Genomic DNA, 20652 nt, shown 5'->3' on the forward strand with positions numbered 1-20652 from the left:
CTTTTTTTCTTTTAAATACTTTTGTGACCCTTTGAATTATTATTATTCATATAATGATTATGGAAGATTCTTAGAAGTTGCTACTCACAAAGAATAACTAACTGATTTGTTTTTAGTGCTTTAATATTTAAAATATTATGGTAAGATTTAGAGATTTTATATTTTATGGTTTTATACTCTGGAATTGGCTATTATTGCTTTTGAATAGAAATTATTTTATAAATCTAGCAACATTTAAAATTGACTTTTAAGTAGAGTTTAGAACAAAATTATATTTCCTTACACTTTTAACTGCCTTTAAGATTAATATTCTGTGTTTGATTTTTCTGTACCTCTGTTGTCTGAGCAAATACTGAGGTGATTTTGTATAAACCTAATTCATTAGACATATGTTCTGATGCTGTTTATAAACTTAGTAAGATTCCAATTTTAAATCACAAGTCTAAGTCAGTTACTCCATTACCAATATTAAATTGGAATAATATAAGCCAAATTCTCATAAGCATTGTTATAAATAATTAAAACAAATATTAATAGCTTCTTTTTCAACCCAAAATTATCAATACCAGAGTTTTGACTTACCTCATTGTTGTACCAAATTCTAATTCTCTCCAGGCTAAAGATATTTTTTCAGGAAACAGTTACTTACCTTCTCATTGGCTGAGATTGTTTATTGACAGATTTCTTCAGCCAGATCTCTTGAGCTACAGACTCAGAATGCCAAGCGAACCTCTGTCTCTTGTCACTTGGTCAGGGGGTCAAATTCCAAATTTACAAAAGGGGAGAGGACTTAGTATATAGTTCATATACCTGATATTAAGTCCTGACTTCATTTAATATAATATGTGGGAGTCTATCGCTGAAGTTATAGCTCACTCCTTCATTGCTTTGCCATTGCTTTGGCTATATAAATGTCTTCAAGTCCTATTCTGAAGACAAACCCAGCCATTCTATTGATCCCTCATCCTCTTAAGCCTCCTTGAACTTAATAGAATCCTGTGCTCTTTTCATATCCTTCCTATATGGTAGGACCACAACGTATAGATATTAAATGATATCCAGTTGGATTCGGGATATTACTCATGACTTTATCTGATTTTGGTCAGAGTTCAGTGGTATTCAAGTGAAAATAGGCAATTGGCCCTTTATATTTATGGCACCAGAATTAAGTTTTTCCATCGTCTTTAGCATAACCACTTAGTACTCAGTATAAAGTTAGGAAACAATCAAAATTCCATCTCCACCACCTCCACCTTTTTTTTTTGCAATGGGATTCCCATACCCTCTATTGCTCATGTTCATACTAGCTGTCTTGATTCTAACTTGGACACATTTTATTATAAGATGTATAATATATGTAATAAATAGTAAATTATTTCATTATATAAAGTCTCTATGAACAGGACTTCCCCTCCCTCAACTTCTTTCAACCCTTTTCCAGTCACTATGGGCAACACATCTTAACTCCTCTGCTCTTCTGGTCCATTTACAAATTGTTAGGGTCCAAAAATGACGTCATTCATGGCTTAGCATAGAAGGAGATGCTACATAAGAAGACACATATTTTGAAATAAAATTTAACACAGTAAAAAGGAATCCGTAAGTTCAAATAATATCTAGAAATATCTAGATTTACTGTTACATTCTTTCCCAAATAAACTTATCTCTTAAGCAACAGATAATTTAAAATCTATTTTATCTTTATTCTTTCCTTTTTGTTTCATTTTATTATTTTATTTTTGGCTTAGTGGTTTGTTTGCTCTTTGTTATTATCTCAATATTTTTTCTTGTTTTCCTAGTGTACTTGTATTCAAATACATTATTGAGTGAAATAGGTCTTTAAAGGGTTATCTAAGAACCTACCATATGCTATTTATTTGAATAGGTCATTATAATACAAACGATAAATAAAAAGAGCCCCTAGCCTTAAGGGACCTATGTTTTAATAGTCTCCAACCATTGTTTATAACATGGTTTTTATTAGGAAAACAATGTGTAATAAATTTGAAGTAAATCATTTACAAATTAATTTTTTTTGAGGTGGGATCTCTCTCTTGCCCAGGCCAGAGTGCAGTGGTGCAATCATGGCTCATTGCAGCCTCGACCTCCCTGAGCTCAGGTTATCCTCCCCTGAACCTCAGCCTCCTGAATAGCTGGGACTACAGGCATGCGCCACCACATACAGCTGATTTTTTTGTATTTTTTGTAGAGATGAGGTTTTGCCATGTTGTTCAGGCTGATCTCAAACTCCTGAGCTCAAGTGATCTACCCACTTTGGCCTCCCAAAGTGTTGGGATTACAGGCATGAGCCTCCACTCCCAGCCCACAAATTTACTTTTGAAATGAAATGTGTTGATTTGTTGGAGACCACCTGTACATGTTTTAATATTTTAAATTCTCATTGCTCTAATGAAGATGAGATATTATAATTGATGAGGCTAAAGATGAGATATTTCATAAAAGATGAGATATTTTTGAATATCTGTTCTCTGTCTTTGCCATCAAAATTATCATTTTTATTTTATAGGACTTCTTAACTTGCAGGTTGCCGAGTATTCAATAATCCCTTGAAATTGTAAGCAGAATTATGTTTATTTTTAAAGGTATATTATTCCTAAATGATTTAGAATTTCTCCTTTCACATATATGGAAAAATGAAATTCATGGTTATGAACATGAGATGAATAAGAAGTTTCTACTAAATCAAAGCTGGATGAATTTATATTAGGATATGACTTCTGATGGGGGACTTTTTATACTTACATATACAGCTTCCATTAATGAATTTCCTAGGTTATTATCTTGAACTTTTAATTAATATACTTTTTGTCTCTTATTCTACTGAGCCACTAATTAAATTAGACTTTTTGTTTTAAAAATAGGTATCAAAACTAATTCAGACAAATTATAATAAGGAAACTAAAGGAAAGTAAGATATATAGAATTGGAAACTAAATTATCAAAGTTCTGAGTTCTTGATAGGACTCAGTTCTTTATGGTTTATTGTAAAAGTCCAAAAATAACAATTTCTATTTGGGAGTATTATACGTTGTGTTCTAGAAAGAGTATATTTTGGGTTCTAGTTTGCTTAGTCTTCAAGAATGTCTCATTCTAAAGTCTTAGATAGTAGGTGATATCAATGAAATTGAAGAAGTAAGGACCTTGACAATTCTCATTTTAATTTTTAAAAAAGAGAAAACTGACAGAAATGTCAGACTCAACTTGTTCGGGGCTCTGGAGATTGACCAAAGGCTTACAGCTATCCAGGAATAATTTATTCAAGAAAACTGACTGATTCTTGGTAAGAACAGTGAACTTCATAGCATTGTATAATAATTTGTCCCATTTACTTCCCCCTTTTTTCCAGTTCTGTAGTAACCTTGAAAACAAACAGTTCACAATCACAGTGAAAACCAGCAACTTGACAGCCATCAAAGGAGGCTGAATGGGGATGGAGCTCCTCCAAGGCTGCATTCCCATAATATTGTCATTTTTTTACTTGTCTGGTAGTTACCTGGAAGACTTCTCAGTACATTTGTGTTTTTATAAAGGAATACCAGAGAGTAGGTAATTTATAAAGAAAAGAGGTTTATTTGGCTCATGGTTCTGCAGGCTGTACAAGAAGCATGACACCAGCATCTGCTTCTGGTGAGGGCTTCAGGAAACTTCCAATCCCGGTAGAAGGGGAAGGGGAGCCAGTGTGTACAGAGATCACCTGGCAAGAGAGGAAGCAAGAGAGAGATGAGAGGTACTAGGTTGTTTTTTTTTTTGAGACGGAGTCTTACTCTGTCCCCCAGGCTGGAGTGCAGTGGCGCAATCTCGGCTCACTGCAAGCTCCGCCTCCTGGGTTTACGCCATTCTCCTGCCTCAGCCTCCTGAGTAGCTGGGACTACAGGTGCCCGCCACCTCGCCCGGCTAGTTTTTTGTATTTTTAGTAGAGACGGGGTTTCACTGTGTTAGCCAGGATGGTCTCGATCTCCTGACCTTGTGATCCGCCTGCCTCGGCCTCCCAAAGTGCTGGGATTACAGGCTTGAGCCACGGCGCCCGGCCAAGAAAGAAAGCCCAAAAGCCTACAGCACCCGGTATTCCCAGGCGGTCTCCCATCCAAGTACTAACCAGGCCCGACCCTGCTTAGCTTCCGAGATCAGACGAGTTCGGGCATGTTCAGGGTGGTATGGCTGTAGACTAGGTTGTTTTTAACAACCAGCTCTCATGATAACTAACAGAGTGAGAACTCGTTACTGCCAGGATGGCACCAAGGCATTCATGAGGGATCCACCCCCATGACTCAGATAGCTCCATTGGGCCCCTACCTTCAACATTGGGGATCAGTCTTCAACATGAGGTTTCAGGGGACAGACATCCCAACTATAGCAACCCCTCTTGCAAGACTGTCTTTAATTGGCCTGACTCAGAGATCACCCAGTGCAGAAAAAAGTTTCCTCTGGGGGCATTTGCCAAAAACCTTTAGAGGTAGTTATTTAATTTCATTGCTGCCTGAGGCATAGATAACAGCTGGGCAAACAAAAAGCTAACCTAAAACCTTAAAACAAAAAGCTAGGGAATGAGATGCCCATAGAGGCTTTGAAAAAGCTACAATGTATTCTCTAGAAAATATTATGTTAAGAAAGTCATGCACATATATAAGACTGTGAACAAGCTCAGGAAAAATCTAAGAAGGACTTAATTTCTCACCTCTAGCTGACTTTCAGGCTATGCAAACAGGAATTGAATGATAAGGTAGACATGTGATCTCCCTGAGTGAGTGTTGAAGGTATGCCCTACGCATCCACAAAACCCTGGAGCAAAGACTAAGCTAAACAAGCAGAGACATAAAAAAGAATACAGACAGCAGAATGTGTTCCCCCCAAAAAATCACTAAGCAAAGAGCAGGAGTAACAATAAACAGCAACAACAAGTCCTGCAGAAAAGGAGATTCTGATTTTTAGAGTTGACACATAATATTATTTAAGACACCCAGTTTTCAACAAAAAATTATGAGGCATGCAAAGAAACAAGAAAATGTAGCTCATACTTTGGGGAGGAAAGCAATCCATAGAAACTGTTCCTGAGCAAACCCAGATGCCCAGATGTTGGACTTACTAGAAAAAGAGTTATCAAATAGAAAGTATCAAAAATGAGATAGAAACTATAAAAAATGAAAAGAGAAAATCAAATCAAAATTCTGGAATTGAAAAATACAATAACTAAAGAGGCTCAGCAGCATATATGAGGAGGCAGAATAAAGAATCAGAACCAGAAGACATGAAGATAGGTTCATTGTAATTATCTAGTCTCCAGAACTGAAAGATAAAAGAATGAGCTGAATGAGCAGAGCCTCAGAGACCTCTGGGGATACCATCAAGAATACCAACATATGCATAATGAGAACTTCAAAAGGAAAGGAGAGAAAGGAGTAGAAAGAATATTTGAAGAAATAATGGCCCAAAACTTCTTAAATTTGATGAAAACATAAATCTACACAACCAATAAGTTCAGCAAACTCCAAGTAGGATAAATGCAAAAAAACACCATAATCAAGCTGTCAAAAGCTACGGACAAGGGGAGTATCTTGAAAACAGCAAGGGAGAACTGGAAAATCACTTACAAGGGATCTATAAAAATATTAACAGCAGATTTCTCTCAAAAACCGAGGATACTGAAAGGCAACAGGGTAACATTCAAAGTGCTAAAAGAAAAATAATATCTACCAAGAATTCTTTATCTAGCAAAAACATACTTCAAGCGTGTAGGATAAATGAAGATATTTTCAGATAAACAAAAACTGGTAGAATTTGTCACTAGCTTCCTTGCCCTACAAGGAATACTAAAAGTCGTTATTTATGCTAAAAAGAAAAAAATTAATTTTTTTAATTTTTAATTTTTATGGGTATATAGTAGATATATATATTTATAGGTTACATGAGATATTTTGATACACAATCACATCAGGGTAAGTGGGGTATTCATCACTTCAAACATTTAACCTTTGTGTTACAAACAATCCAGTTATATTCTTTCAGTTATTTTTAAATGTACAATTAAATTATTAAATTATTTTTCACTATAGTCACCCTGTTGTGCTAGCAAATACTAGGTCTTATTCATTCTTTCTATTTTTTGTACCCATTAACCATCCCTACTTTCCCCACCTCCCACCAGTCCCCCTGCCAACTACCCTTTCCAGTCTCTGGTAAGCACTCTTCTACCTGTATCCTCCTGACTTCAATTATTTTAATATTTAGCTCCCACAAATAAGCAAAACATGCAATGTTTGTCTTCCTGTGCCTGGCTTATTTCATTTAACATAACGGCCTCCAGTCCTATCCATGTTGTTGCAGATGACAGGATCTCATTCTTCCTTATGGCTGAATAGTACCCCATTGTGTATATGTACCACATTTTCTTTATCCATTCATCTGTTGATGGACACTTAGGTTGATTCCAAGTCTTGGCTATTGTGAATAGTGCTGCAGTAAACATGGGAGTGCAGATACCGCTTAGATATACTGATTTCCTTTCTTTTGGGTATATACCTAGGAGTGGGTTTGCTGGATTGTATGATGGCTCTATTTTTTAGTTTTTTGAGGAACCTCCAAACTGTTCTCCATGGTAGTTGTACTAATTTACATTCTCACCAACAGTGTATGAGGGTTACCTTTTCTCTACATCCTTGCCAGCATTTGTTACTGCCTAACATTTAGATAATAGCCATTCTAAGTATAGTAAAAGGAAGTATAGTAAAAGTATAGTAAAAGGAATGACAAGAAATCAAAGTGGAACACCATAAAATATCTATTTAACACAAAAGGAGGCAGTATTGGAGGAATACAGGAACAAAAAAGACAGATAGAAAACCAGTAGTAAAATTACAAACATAAATTGTACCTTTTCAGTAATAATATTAAATATAAATGAATTAAACACTCCAATTACAAGGCAGAGATTGGGAACATGGATGAAAAACAGGTGAGATGGTATCTCATGTAGTTTTTTGCTGTCTACAAGAGACATACTTCAGATTTTAAAAATACATGTAAGTTGAAAGTAAATGAGTAGAAAAAGATATACAGTGCAAACAGTAACCAAAAGAGCTCTGAAGTGGCTATTACTAATATCAGATGAAATAGACTTTAATAATTAAATCAGAAATTTAATAATCAAACAGAAATTGTTACTAGAGATAAAGAAGGACATATTATAATAATAGCAGCATTAATCCATCAAGAAGATTTAGCAATTATAAACATATATGCACCTAAGAACAAAGCTCCAAAATACATGAAACAGAAAAAGACAATTAGAGGGAGAAATAGAGAATTCAGCAATAATAGTTGGAGACTTCAATACCTGACTTAATAATGGATTCAACAACTAAACAGAAGATCATTAAAGAAAGGGAAGGTGAATTTGGGCATCACTAGAAACCAACAAGACCTAACAGACATCTGTATAACACTCCACTCAACAACAGGAGACTATACATTCTTCTCAAGTACACATAGAACATTATCTAGGATAGACTGCATTAGCCTGTCAAATATGTCTCAATCAATTAAAAAATATCTGAAATCATACAAAGTATCTTCTCTGGCCACAATGGAATGAAACCAGAAATCAATAACAGAAACAAATTTGGGAAATTCACAAAGATGTGGAAATTAACATAGTAGCCAGTGGGTCAAAGAAGAAATTACAAGAATACTTAAAAAATACTCTGAGATGAATGAAAACAAAAATATAACATATCAATATTTATGAGATGCAGCAAAAGCAGTGAGTGGGGGAAGTTTATTATTGTAAATGCCTATATTGAAAATTAAGAAAGAGCTCAAATCAATAATTTAACCTTCCACTTTAAGAAACTGGAAAAGAATACTAAACTTCACAGGCAAAAATAAGGAAGTAATAAGGATTATAGGAGACATAGAGACGAGAAAAAACAATGGAAGAAGTCAATAAAACCAAAAATTGTTTCTTTGAAAAGGTAAAAATAAAAATTGAGTATACTTCTTGAGTAAAACTGACTCAAGAAGAAATAGAAGATCTGAGTAAACCTGTGATAAGAATAGACTGATATGTACTCAAAATTTTCCCATAAAGGAAAACCCAGGCCCAGATAGCTTAAGCTAAAAAGCATCCAGATTGAAAAGGAAGACTTAAAATGCCCTCTATTTGCATATAACATTATCATGTATATATGAAAATCCAAAGAAATTCACAAAAAGACTTAGATGTAATAAGTGAGCTTAGCAAGGTTGCAGGATACAAGATCAATATACAAAAACCAATTGCATTTCTATACACAAGCAGTGAAAAATCTAAAAATGAAGTTAAGAAAGCAATTCCATTTACCGTAGCATCAAAGAGAATAAAATCCTTAGGAAGATACTTAACCAAGGAAGTGCAAGGCTTATAAATGGAAAACTATAAATATTGTTGAGAAAAATTAAGGAAGTCCTAAGTAAATGGTAAGATCTCTCATGTTTGTCTACTAGAAGACTTAATGGTAAAGTGAAAATATTTCCCAAATTGATCTATGGATTCAAAATCCCTACTGGCGCTTTTTGTAAAAATTGGCAAACTGATCTAAAAATTTCCATGGCAAAACAAGGTACCCTGAATAGCTTTAACAATCCTGAAAAACAACGGACAAAGTCACATTTTTCAATTTCAGAATTTTTTTTTTCTGGAGATGGAGTGTCACTCTTGTCATCCAGGCTAGAGTGCAATCTCGGTTCACTGCAACCTTCGCCTCCTGAGTTCAAGCGATTCTCATGCCTCAGCCTCCCGAGTAGCTGGGATTACAGGTGTGTGCCACCACACCCGGCTATTTTTTTTGTATTATTAGTAGAGACAGGGTTTCGCCATGTTGGCCAGGCTGGTCTTAAACTCCTGACCTCAGATGAGCCACCTGCCTCGACCTCCTAGGGTGCTGAGATTATGGGCATGAGCCACTGCTCCCAGCCCAGAATTTTTTATAAGCTACATCAATACACATAGTGTAATCCTGGCATAAGGATAGACATATAGGTTGATGAAATTGAATTAACAATCCAGTAGTAAATCCACATATTCACAGTCAAATAATTTTCAACTGTGGTGCCAAGATTGTTCAATGGAGAAAGAATCGTTTATTCAAAACAGTGGTATTGAGACAACTGGATGCTGACATGCAAAAGATTGAAGATGGACCTCTACCCCTCACCATATACAAAAATTAACGCAAAGTAGATCAAAGATTTAAATGTATGAGTTAACACCATGAAATTTTTAGAGAAAACATAGACATAAATCTTTATGACCTTGGATTGAGTAATGGTTTCTTCATTATTACACCTAAAGCACAAGCAACTGAAGAAAAAAAATAGATAATGGGATTCATCATAATTTAAAATTTTTATGCTTCAATAGACACTATCAAGAAAGTAAAAAGAGGCTAGGTGCGGTGGCCCATGCCCATAATCTCAGCACTTTGGAAGGCCGAGGCATGCAGATCACTTGAGGTCAAGAGTTCGAGACCAGCCTGGCCAACATGGCAAAACCCTGTTTCTACTAAAAATACAAAAGTTAGCCAGGGATGGTGGTGCATGCCTGTAATCCCAGCTTCCCAGCTACTCAGGAGGCTGAGGCATGAGAATTACCTGAACTCAAGAGGCAGAGGTTGCCGTGAGCCAAGATCATGCCACCGCAGTCCAGCCTGGGTGACAGAGTGAGACTGTCGCCCCCACCCCCCCCAAAAAAAAGAAAGAAAAAGATAATACACAGCATTGGGGGAACTATTTGCAAATCATATATTTGATAATCTAGTATCTCAGGTATACAGAGAACTCTTTAAAAGTCAACAATAAATAAAAACAGATAACCTGATTAAAATGATAATGGATTTGAATAGACATTTCTTCAAATAATATTTACAAATGGTCAGTAAACACATGAAAAGACATTCAGTGTCATTGGCTTTTAGGAAAATAGAAATCCAAACCATAATGAGATACCACTTCACACCCACTAAAATGGCTGTAGTACAACAAAACAAAACAAAAAAAAACAAAAACAAACAGTAACATGTGTTGGCAAGGATTTGGAGAATTTGGAACCATCGTACATTGCTATTGGGAATATAAAATGATGTAACCGCTCTTGAAAAGTGTGGCAGTTCCTCAAAAGTTGAACTTAGAGCACCCTATGACCTAGCAATTCTCCTCCTAGGTATATACCCAAAAGCATTGAAAACATAGGTAGACACGAAAACTGGTACGTGAATAGTCATTGCAGCATTATTTGTAGCAGGCAAATGTGGAAACAAACCAAACGTTCATCAACTGATGAATGGGTAAGCAAAATGAATATTACATACAATAGAATATTTATTGTTCAGCCTTAAAAAGGAATTAAAGGTATGCAAAACTGGTTCAACATTTGAAAATCAATTAATGTTATCCATCACGTCAACAAGCTAAAGAAGAAAAATTACTTGGTCATATTAGTAGATGGAGAAAAGGCAGTTGACAAAATCCAGCACCCTCAACTTGATAACGAACGTCTACAAAAAAACCCTACAGCTAACATCTTACTTAATGGTGAGAAACTAGATGTTTTTCCCCTAAAATTGGGAACAAGACCAGAATGTTCCTGTTCTCTACTCCTGTTCAACATCCTACCAGAAACCCTTGCTAATGCAATAAGACATAAGGAAATAAAAGCTATACGGATTGGGGGAAAAGAAGTAAAACTATCTTTGTTCTGAGATGACATGATTGTCTATGTAGAAAGTCCCAAAAATCCCAGAGAATCAACAACAACAAACTCCTGGAACAAATAAGGGATTATAGCAGGTTGCAGGTTACAAGGTTAACATATAAAAAGTCTATCGCTTTCTTACATGCCAGCAATGTGCAAGTGGAATTTGAAATTTAAAATATAACACATTATATTAACACCAAAATATAGAACTGTTTATGTATAAACATAACAAAATATATACAAGATACATACAAAGGAAATTTCTAAACTTTGATGAAAGAAATCAAAAAAGATCTAAATAAATATATATTCCATGTTCGTGGATAACAAGACTCAATGTTGTTAAGAATCAATTCTTACCAACTTGATCTGTAGGTTCAGTGCAATTCCAAGCATAATTTCAAGAAGTGACTTTGTGGATATTGACAAACTGATCTAAATTTTATATGGAAAGGCAAAAGATTCAGAATAGACACCATATTATTGAAGAATAAGAACGAAGTTGGAGAACTGACACTACCTGACTTCAGTACTTGACTTCAATACTTTAAGGCTACAGTAATCATGACAGTGTGGTATTGGTGAAGGAATAAGCAAATAGATCCATAGAATAGAATAGAGACCCTAGAAGTAGATCCACACAAATATTGTCAATAGATCTTTGACAAAGTAGCAAAGGCAAACCAATGGAAAAAAGATAGTCTTCTCAACAAGTGGTGCCAGAACAACTGGACATCCACATGAATAAAAATGAATTTAGACATAGACCTTACATTTTTCCAATAAGTTTTTTCATAATACTTTTCCCCTTAGACCAGGAATAAGGCAAAGTTGATCACTTTTCACCATTCTTCTTCAACATATTTCTGGAAGCTACCACAGTAAGGGAAGAAAGGTAAATATAAGCATGTAGATTGGAACGGAAGAAATGAAACTGTCCCTGTTTGCTGATGACGTGACAGTCTACATAGAAAAATGAAAAGGAATCTACAAATAAAAAGAGAAACTCCTAGAACTAGTGAGCGAGTTTGTCAAGGATATGAGATAAAATACCAAAAATCAGCTATTTCTCTATACTCACAAAGAACACCTGGAAACCATAGTTAAAAGCATAATACCATTTGCAGTTGCTTAAAATAAAATGAAGTGCTTAGGTATAAATCCCACAAAACATACACAAACCTTGTATGGTGAAAACTACGGAACTCTGGTGAAAGAAATTAAAGATCTAAATAAATGAAGAGATGTACTCTGTTCAGGGATTGGAAAACTCAACATAGTAAATATATAATTTCTCCCCAAATTTATCTCTAGATTTGACCCAATTTCAATTAAAATCCTAGGAAGTTTTTTTATGGATATAGAAGGCTTATCCTAAAATATTTCTGGAAAGGAAAAAGAGTAAGAATAGCTAAAACAATTTTGAAAAACTATGATAAAGCGGGAGGAATCATTCTACCCACTATATAGTGGGAGGAATCATTCTACCCACTATATAGATTTATATAGCTATAGGAATTAATATAGGGTAGTACTGGCAGAGAGATAGACACGTAGCTTGATGGAACAGATTAGATTACCCATAAGTACCCCCTCACAAGTACAGCCAAATAGTTTTTGAGAAAGATTCAAACCCAATTCAATGAAGAAAGGGTAACTTTTTTCTACAAATGGTGGGGAGCAATTGGACATCCATAGGCCAAAAATGAACCTCAATTTAAACCTCATGCCCTATAAAAAATTAACTCAAAATAGATCATAGATTTAAATATAAAACCTAAAGCTACATAGCTTTTTTTTTTTTTAAAGACAGAGTCTCACTCTGTCGCCCAGGCTGGAGTTCAGTGGCGCGATCTTGGCTCACTGCAACCTCCCCCTCCCGGGTTCAAGTGATTCTTGTGCCTCAGCCTCCTGAGTAGCTAGCTAGCTGGGGCTACATGCACATACCACTATGCCTGGCTAATTACTGGTATTTTTAGTACAGACGGGGTTTCACCATGTTGGCCAGGCTGGTCTCAAATTCCTGACCTCAGGTGATCCACCTGCCTTGGCCTGCCAAAGTGCTGGGATTACTGGCATGAGCCACCACACCTGGCCGAAATACATAACTTTTGAAAGAAAATGTACCCTAATATCATTACGACATGGAGGGAGATGAAGAATTCTTAGACATGACACTAAATGCACAATTCGTAGATGAAAAAAGAAAGAAAAAAAAACCCTCAACAGTAAAAAATAAAACAAATAGTCCAATTGGACAATGGTTAAAAGACATGAACATTTTTCCCAAAAAGGGTTATACAGGTTCTAAACAATTACATGAAAATATGTTCAACATCATTATCCATTAGGGAAATGCAAATTAAAGCCACAATAAGATATTGCTCCACACTTAATAGAACAACTACAATAAAAAGGTGAGGCCAGGGGCAGTGGTTCACACCTGTAATTCCAGCACTTTCACAGGCTGAGGTGGGAGGATTGCTTGAGCCCAGGAGTTCAAGACCAGTCTGTGCAACGTGGGGAGACCCTGTCTCTTAAAACAAATAAATAACAATAATGACAATACCATATTCTGGCAAGGATGCAGAGAACTGGATCTTTCATGTATCTGGTGTGAATATAAAGTGGTACAGTCACTCCAGAAAAGAGTTAGACAGCTTCTTTAAAATTTTAAAACATACATTTGCCATACAACCCAGCAGTTATACTCCTGGGAAATGTACATAAGTACATTCCTAAGGAAATGAAAACTTATGTTCACAGTAAGACCTGTAATCAAGTTTTTATAGCAGCTATACTCATCATAGCTAAAATTTGGAAAGTACCAAAATATCCTGCAATGGGTTAATGGTTAAATGAATTGTGGTACATCTATACCATGGAATCCTACTGAGCAATAAAAATGAAAAATCTGATGCATGCAACTACTTGGATAGATCTCAAGAAATTCTACTTCGTTAAAAAAAACTTATCTCTTAACTGTCGTGTACTGTATGATTTCCTTTATATAAGTTTCAAAGTGATAAAATTATAGAACTGGAGAACAGATTAGTGATTGTCAGGTGTGGGACTGCAAAGTTTAGGTGAGGATTGTGAGATGGGTGAGTGGGTGTGACTAGAAAGGGTTAGCACATGGGGTTTTTGTGGGAGATCATTATGTAGCAGTTCTATATCTCTATTTTGGTGGTGACTACTTGAATTTACACACAGTGATAAAATTGAATAGCTCTGCACATAGACACATGAGTGCGTGTAAAACTATTGAAATCAAAATAAAGTCTGTTGGTTGTATCAATAGTCAGTTTCCTGGTTTTGATATTGTACTACTGTTATATGCTACTATGGGGGAAAATGCGTTAAAGGTACACAAAATCTCTGTACTACTTTTGCAACTTTCTGTTAATGTACAATTATTTTAAAATTTTAAAAAATTGTAAAGTTTCCGTTATAAACTGTTTGCTCTTCCATGAAAGAGATAATTAGCCCACAAATATTTGGGAGTATAGGTAAAAACATTTTAACTAAAGGTTTTGATTTCCAAACAATCCAAATTGTTCTGCACAGGCAAACCCTGACTGATGTAACTGATAGCATCATCAAAAACTATCACTTGTTTTCCTCAAGAAACATGAATATTTAATAGATTTCATTTACATGGGGAATTTATATTCATTTTGTGGAATAGTTACTGGTTTAGTTAATAAATCTATATACCTTCCTTTGCATGCAGAAATCATTTGCCAAAACCTTTTATTCACAGTTGCATTTTCTTAGTGTCATCATTTGCTTGACTATGGCTTGCAGTTGATATTGTTAGAAGTAATCCAGCAAATTTCAAGATATTAAGGCTTATACTTTTAATTTTGTCATGCAAAATACTATAGAATATGCTTCCAGAACAGTTTGATCATGTATTTTTTAATTCCAGTCTCATATTTAATATATCAAATTATAGTTTGTAAATTTAATATTTAAAATGAAAATACTAATTCTTTGAAACATTAATGAATTATGTTCATTATGTGATATAATGAATATGTCACATAATATAAATGTGCAATATTTTATTTTTGAGTTGTCAGATAATCATTTTGAGCATTGGTATTGTTATAGATTCTTAAGGATGATGAAATCCTTAAACGTTAATTGTGGTTCTGTGGAGAGAAGGGTTTTGTATTTCATGGAATAGTTTGAGCAAAACTGCTAGAGAACAGCTTCTAACTGCTGTAATAATTTTCAACGTAACACCTCCTTTTCACAGTTCCCGATTATAATAGTAATTTATTGTTTTGCTCATTGGCTAGTTTTTCCTAAAGGGGATTTCCCTTAGGTTTTTTTTTGTTTTTCTTTACTTTTAAAGCAAATTTTCTTTGTATAGAATTTCATGTATTTCTGTAGACCTTATATCTTTTTTTTCTACAGGACAATTTCTATCTGTAGACCTTAGACAATAAGTTATGAGTACTGTTTTAGCAAACTGCACATCTTTGGCTGTTTTTCCTAATGGTTTTATGTATGTGTGTCTGTTTTGAATTTTTTCAGGCTAATGAGAGTCAACTTTAAATACATCTGTTTCTTAATGATTAATTTTGCTGTATTATGACAAGCATTTCTGGATAACTGTATTTAAAATGAGATACAAATATTACAAATGTAAAATTTATACTTGTCTTGCTAATCAGATCCTGCTATTCTAGTGAAAAACTGCTGATGAATCTCTAAACCTGACACAATTTATAGTGATTATGCCTGAGATCAACTGCATGGGAAAAGAAAACTTATTTCTTTCATCTTGTTTTTTGCCTTTTAGAAAACAGTGTAGATTACCTACTTCTGAAAGTATATGGCTATTTGTTAACTAAAATGATTCAAACTTGTTCAATATAATTCTAGGTGTAAACATGGCTTGATATTACATGTAACATGTTGGCCATAATCCCCAATATCAACATTTTATTTGCAAATGTCTCTTAACCTGAATTTCTCATCTCATATGACTTCACTATGTTGATGAGGAGGCTCGTGTTTATGTAATAGAACTCTCAAAGCTCATTGGCTCACATATTCAATTTATCTTAGTATTATCTTAATGTTACATTCAGGAAATGTAGCAATATGAAAAAAAAAAAACTGAGATGAGTTTCTCTGCTCATTTTTTATTCTAAAATAAAGCAGCTTTTTAAAAATGTTTTTCCAGGCCGGGCACAGTGGCCAGGCATGGTGGCTCATGCCTGTAATCCCAGCACTTTGAGAGGCCGAGGTGGGTGGATCACCTGAGGTCAGGAGTTCAAGACTAGCCTGGCCAACATGGTGAAACCCTATCTGTACTAAAAATAATTATTTTTAATGTTTTTCCTCTACTATATATGGAATTTGTGTTTCACAAGTTAAAAAGTGCTTTTTATCATTGTTGTTCTCTTTTTCTATACAAATAGCTACCTATTTTCTTTCAAATCTGTATTTTGCTAGCTTTTACATTATGTGACGTAGAGAATTCCTTAGGAAACTGTGGGAATAGAAAATAGATGAAGACAGAGAATTTGGTGGGTTGACATAACCCTTGATATATGGGCTACAGTAGCTGGAAAATTCAGTCTATACACTAGATACAAGATGAATTTTGCAGTATACTTGCTAATTAAAATTTGAGTCTGAAGAATTAGATGAGGGGTGTTCTTGGATGTATTGAATAAGTTACCATTATCCCATCTATGTGAAGAGCCTTTGGAAATAACCTAAGAAGTGTCTTTTGTTATTAAGTTTCCTCTGTAAGAAATTTGTATTACACAATTAAATAATACATGTCAGATAGAAAATATAATAAATTCCAACTTAGGAGACAGTTTATTCAAAAGAATTATTGCAAGAGGGAGAGAGAAACTATTGCAATAGGGAGTGGGGTCTATTTTAATAGAGAGAACACTCTCACCGTAAGATCTATGAGTATCTCAAGGGTTAGGCAAAAAATATTTTTCTTTTATGGGAGGAATAAACAAGATTAGAAAGAACTTGGTAGGAGGAAGTGGGAAGGCCTGGGGGAAGGAGAGAAGCTTAACCAGTTTGATTAACAAGCAACTTCAGACTGGGTGTAAGAGCTCCTAATTGTTCACAAAAACTCCTATACAATATCAAGCACGAATAATTTTAAGGGAACCACTTTTCAAATTCTTACTATATATACTCTTCGTAAAGTTGATATACTTAAGAAAATGTCTGTAATGGACATAGAAGTTTTCCTTTCTCATATCCCCTTTCACAAATTTTTCTTCTCTCATTTTACTATCGTCCTTCCTCTTACCCATCCAGAATCTTAATTGTGGTGTGTTACAAGATCTGTTGTAATATGTATCAAAACTTCCAGGGCGCCAAACGAAAGGACAGTTTGAAAATTGGCATCATTGTTGAGAAAGTGAATAACTCTGAAAGACCAATAACATACTTTTTCAAGTTAGGTCTATTCTTGCTTTGCTTTCAACAAAATTGATGGATGACCTTATCAATTTGTAAGTTGATGGATTATTAAGAGTAATTTTTATGGCTCACTCCTATAATCCCAGCACTTGGGGAGGCAGAGGTGGGCAGATCACCTGAGCCTAGGAGTTCAAGACCACCCTGGGCACAACATAGTAAAACCCCATCTCTACAAAAAATACAAAAAATTAGCTGGGCATGGTGGCATGTGCCTGTAGTCTCAGCTACCTGGGAGGCTGAGGTGGGAGGATCGCCTGAGCCCGGGAAATCGAGGCTGCAGTGAGCTGTGATTGTGCCACTGCACTCCAGCCTGGGCAACAGAGTAAGATCCTTTCTCAAAAAAAGCGTAATTTTTATTAAGTCATTATAATTCATGGTATATAACTCAAAAAGAGATTGCTTTAACAGAACTTCATCTATTCCTATATACTTGGTTTTTTTTCAAATAGGTTTATTGAGATATAATTCACATACCATAAAACACTCCTTTAAGTTGTATAACTCAGTGGATTTTAGTATATTAAGAGTTGTGCAACTGTCATTGCTACCTATTTTCAGAACATTTTCATCTCCCCCAAAAGAAACCCTATACCTTTTCATAGACACCCACTATTTTCCCCCCTCCTGGTCTCTGGCAATTACCAGTCTACTTTCTATTTCTATGTATTTGCCTTTTTTGGACATTTCGTATAAATGGAAACATACAATATGTGTTGCATCTGGCTTCTTTCGCCTTACATATTTTCAAGGTTCATCCATGTAGTAGCAGGTGTCAGTACTTTATTCCTTCTTATGACTGAATAATATTCCATTGTGTAGATATATATCGATTCATTAGTTGATGTACATTTGGGTTGTATCAGTTTTTTAGCTGTTAGGTATAATCCTGATATGAATATTCATGTGTAGTTGATCCTCGTTATTCAAGGATTCTTTATTTAAAAATTCATCTAATTGATAATATTTATAACCCCCAAACTCATACTCTTGGCGTCACGCACAGACATGTGCAAAGTGATGACAAATTTGAATCATTCAACATGCACATTCCCAGCTAAGGTCAGACAAGGCAACACTCTTCTATCTTGTTGTTTGGGCTCTCAAACCATAAATGAGTTCCCTTTTCTATGTCTACTTAGTTCCACATTTTCACCCTTTTGTGTTTTTTGCTGATGATTTTACTTCTTAAAGTGGCCCCCAAGCATAGTGTTGAGTGCTGTATAGTGTTCCTAAGTGTGAGAAGGCTGTGATGTGCCTTACAGAGAAAATACATATATTAGACAAGTGTCATTCAGGCATGAGTTATAGGGCTGTTGGCCATGGGTTCAGTGTTAATAAATCAACAATATATATGAAATAACATGTCTTTAAACTGAAACACACATATAGTAAGGTTATGTAATGATCTGTGGACAAATATGGTGCAACCAGAGATTCACAGTAACCTGTATTTTCCCAAAGGAACAGTGTTTCTGTGTTTCCTCATTCAGTGTTTGTGTTGACTTTATAGAATATAAGTACTGCAAATAATGAAGATTGACTGTATATGGTTTCATGTAACATACAGTTTCAGTTCTCTTGGGTATATACCCAGGAATAGAATTGCTAGGTCATATGATAACATTGCTTGTTTTGTGAACAAGGGTTCTTAGTGTTTACATCTATAAAAGTGAAAATAGGAATAGAATTTGTATTGAGTGCTGTCTTATTCTACCAGATGCAAGAAAGTGAGATCCTTGGTGGGCTGGTGTGGAACTGGCCCCATGACACACAGGAGTGTCACCTTTTGTGCCACTTCCATAGACATAACTTCCAAGGACCCCTGAAGAGACATGTCCAAGTGGAAGAAATCACCACATTCAGGAAAGTCCAAAGCTGTTCAATTATAGTTTTCCTAGAGTAGACTGTTTTCTTTGTTCATTATACCAGCTTTCCACCATCTGTCTCACTTTCCTCTTTCCCAGTTCCTAGATGGCTGGTTTATGAGATTGAATCTAGAGAGTATAAGCCTTACATAGAAAGTTGATGAGCCTACAAGTGGATTAAAGCTTAGTGTTTTTTTTTTTTTTAAGTTTTGTGTTTTTTAAAAAGCATTTTCGTATGAACTGTTGCTTATTTATTTATTTATTTATTTTGAGATGGAGTCTCACTCTGTCACCCAAGCTGGAGTGCAGTGGTGCTATCTCAGCTCACTGCAACCTCCGTCTCCTGGGTTCAGGCGATTCTCCTGCCTCAGTCTCCTGAGTAACTGGGATTATAGGCGTGCACCACAATGCCCGGCTAATTTTTTTGTATTTTTAGTAGAGACAGGGTTTCACCATGTTGGCCAAGCTGGTCTCGAACTCCTGACCTCAGGTGATCAGCCCACCTCGGCCTCCCAACATGCTGGGATTACAGGCATGAGCCACCACACCTGGGTGAACTGTTGCTTTATAATATCTCAATTGTTTACTTCTTTGATAGCATGAATAATTTACTATATGATTAAAAGACTTTAGTGATCGTATGTCAAAAAGAGTAGTATCTACAAACAGAAGCACTTTTGTGCTTGTTTGTAGTAAAGACTGTGTCTATAACTGAGTCAGTAAGCATATTCTCCTTTTTAATTACTGCCATGTACTAATCAAACACTATTTAAAATGCCAGGCATGTTGCTAGGTGCTGTTCATATCTGTTGTCTTATCTTCAGAGAAACCTTGCAAAAAAATATTTTATCTACATTTTGCAATTGAAGATTAAAGAAGTTAAATAACTTTTGGATTGATGTACAGGAAGTGGTAGAGCCAGGTGAATCCAAGTTGGTCTGTTTTTTGGACTCCAAAAGCTATATTTTTCCCACATCTCAGGCTGTTAACCCTCACCCTTTATATCCTAGTGCCCAGCTGCTTTATGTGTCCTGCACCCCCAAACCCAAAAGTGTGTGAAGTGAAGGTAGAGAGTTTTGTTTTTCTGGATTTGTTTTTTCACAGCTTTACTCTGACCATCTAGAACTATGCCTGGCACAATATAGGTAATACTTATTGAGTGAATGAAGGAATGCCATGTAAGTTTTGTGAATTTACTGAGGAGTCTCGGGATGGTGCAGTAAGGGAACAGGGTGACAGTTGATGAACAAAGGAAGGTTTCTGCTTTTTGGCAAAGATTACATCTGTAAAAGGTAAATAGGCTGAGTAACACTTTCATGATCAGGACTCCAAAGCTGGGCTATAAAAACACATTATTCTAATCCATGTTTATCTATCACTTCTTACCTGGCTGGCATGCTAGTTTATCCAAACTACTTTATTATACACGCTTGTTGTGCAGCTTGCTATTAATATAATGAGGTCATATAATTAGTTATGGTAGTAGATGGTGACCCTTCTCAAACTATGAGGAAGATGTTTAGGTATCCTCAAAATAAATTCTGCAGAGATCCCAGAGACAGATTA

General features: G+C 35.4%; 1 protein-coding gene and 1 non-coding gene across 5 annotated transcripts in view; one reads left to right on the forward strand and one right to left on the reverse strand.

Moving 5' to 3' along the window:
* Positions 1–20652, forward strand: part of CASK (calcium/calmodulin dependent serine protein kinase) — a 392463-nt gene that overhangs the window by 74943 nt on the left and 296868 nt on the right. The window lies entirely within an intron of this gene.
* LOC112616641 lies at positions 4069–4187 on the reverse strand. Its single transcript, XR_003117684.1, has one exon. It is a non-coding gene; the product is annotated as a 5S ribosomal RNA (ribosomal RNA).

Source organism: Theropithecus gelada, chromosome X, assembly GCF_003255815.1.
Source record: "Theropithecus gelada isolate Dixy chromosome X, Tgel_1.0, whole genome shotgun sequence".
Classification (NCBI taxonomy): domain Eukaryota; kingdom Metazoa; phylum Chordata; class Mammalia; order Primates; family Cercopithecidae; genus Theropithecus; species Theropithecus gelada.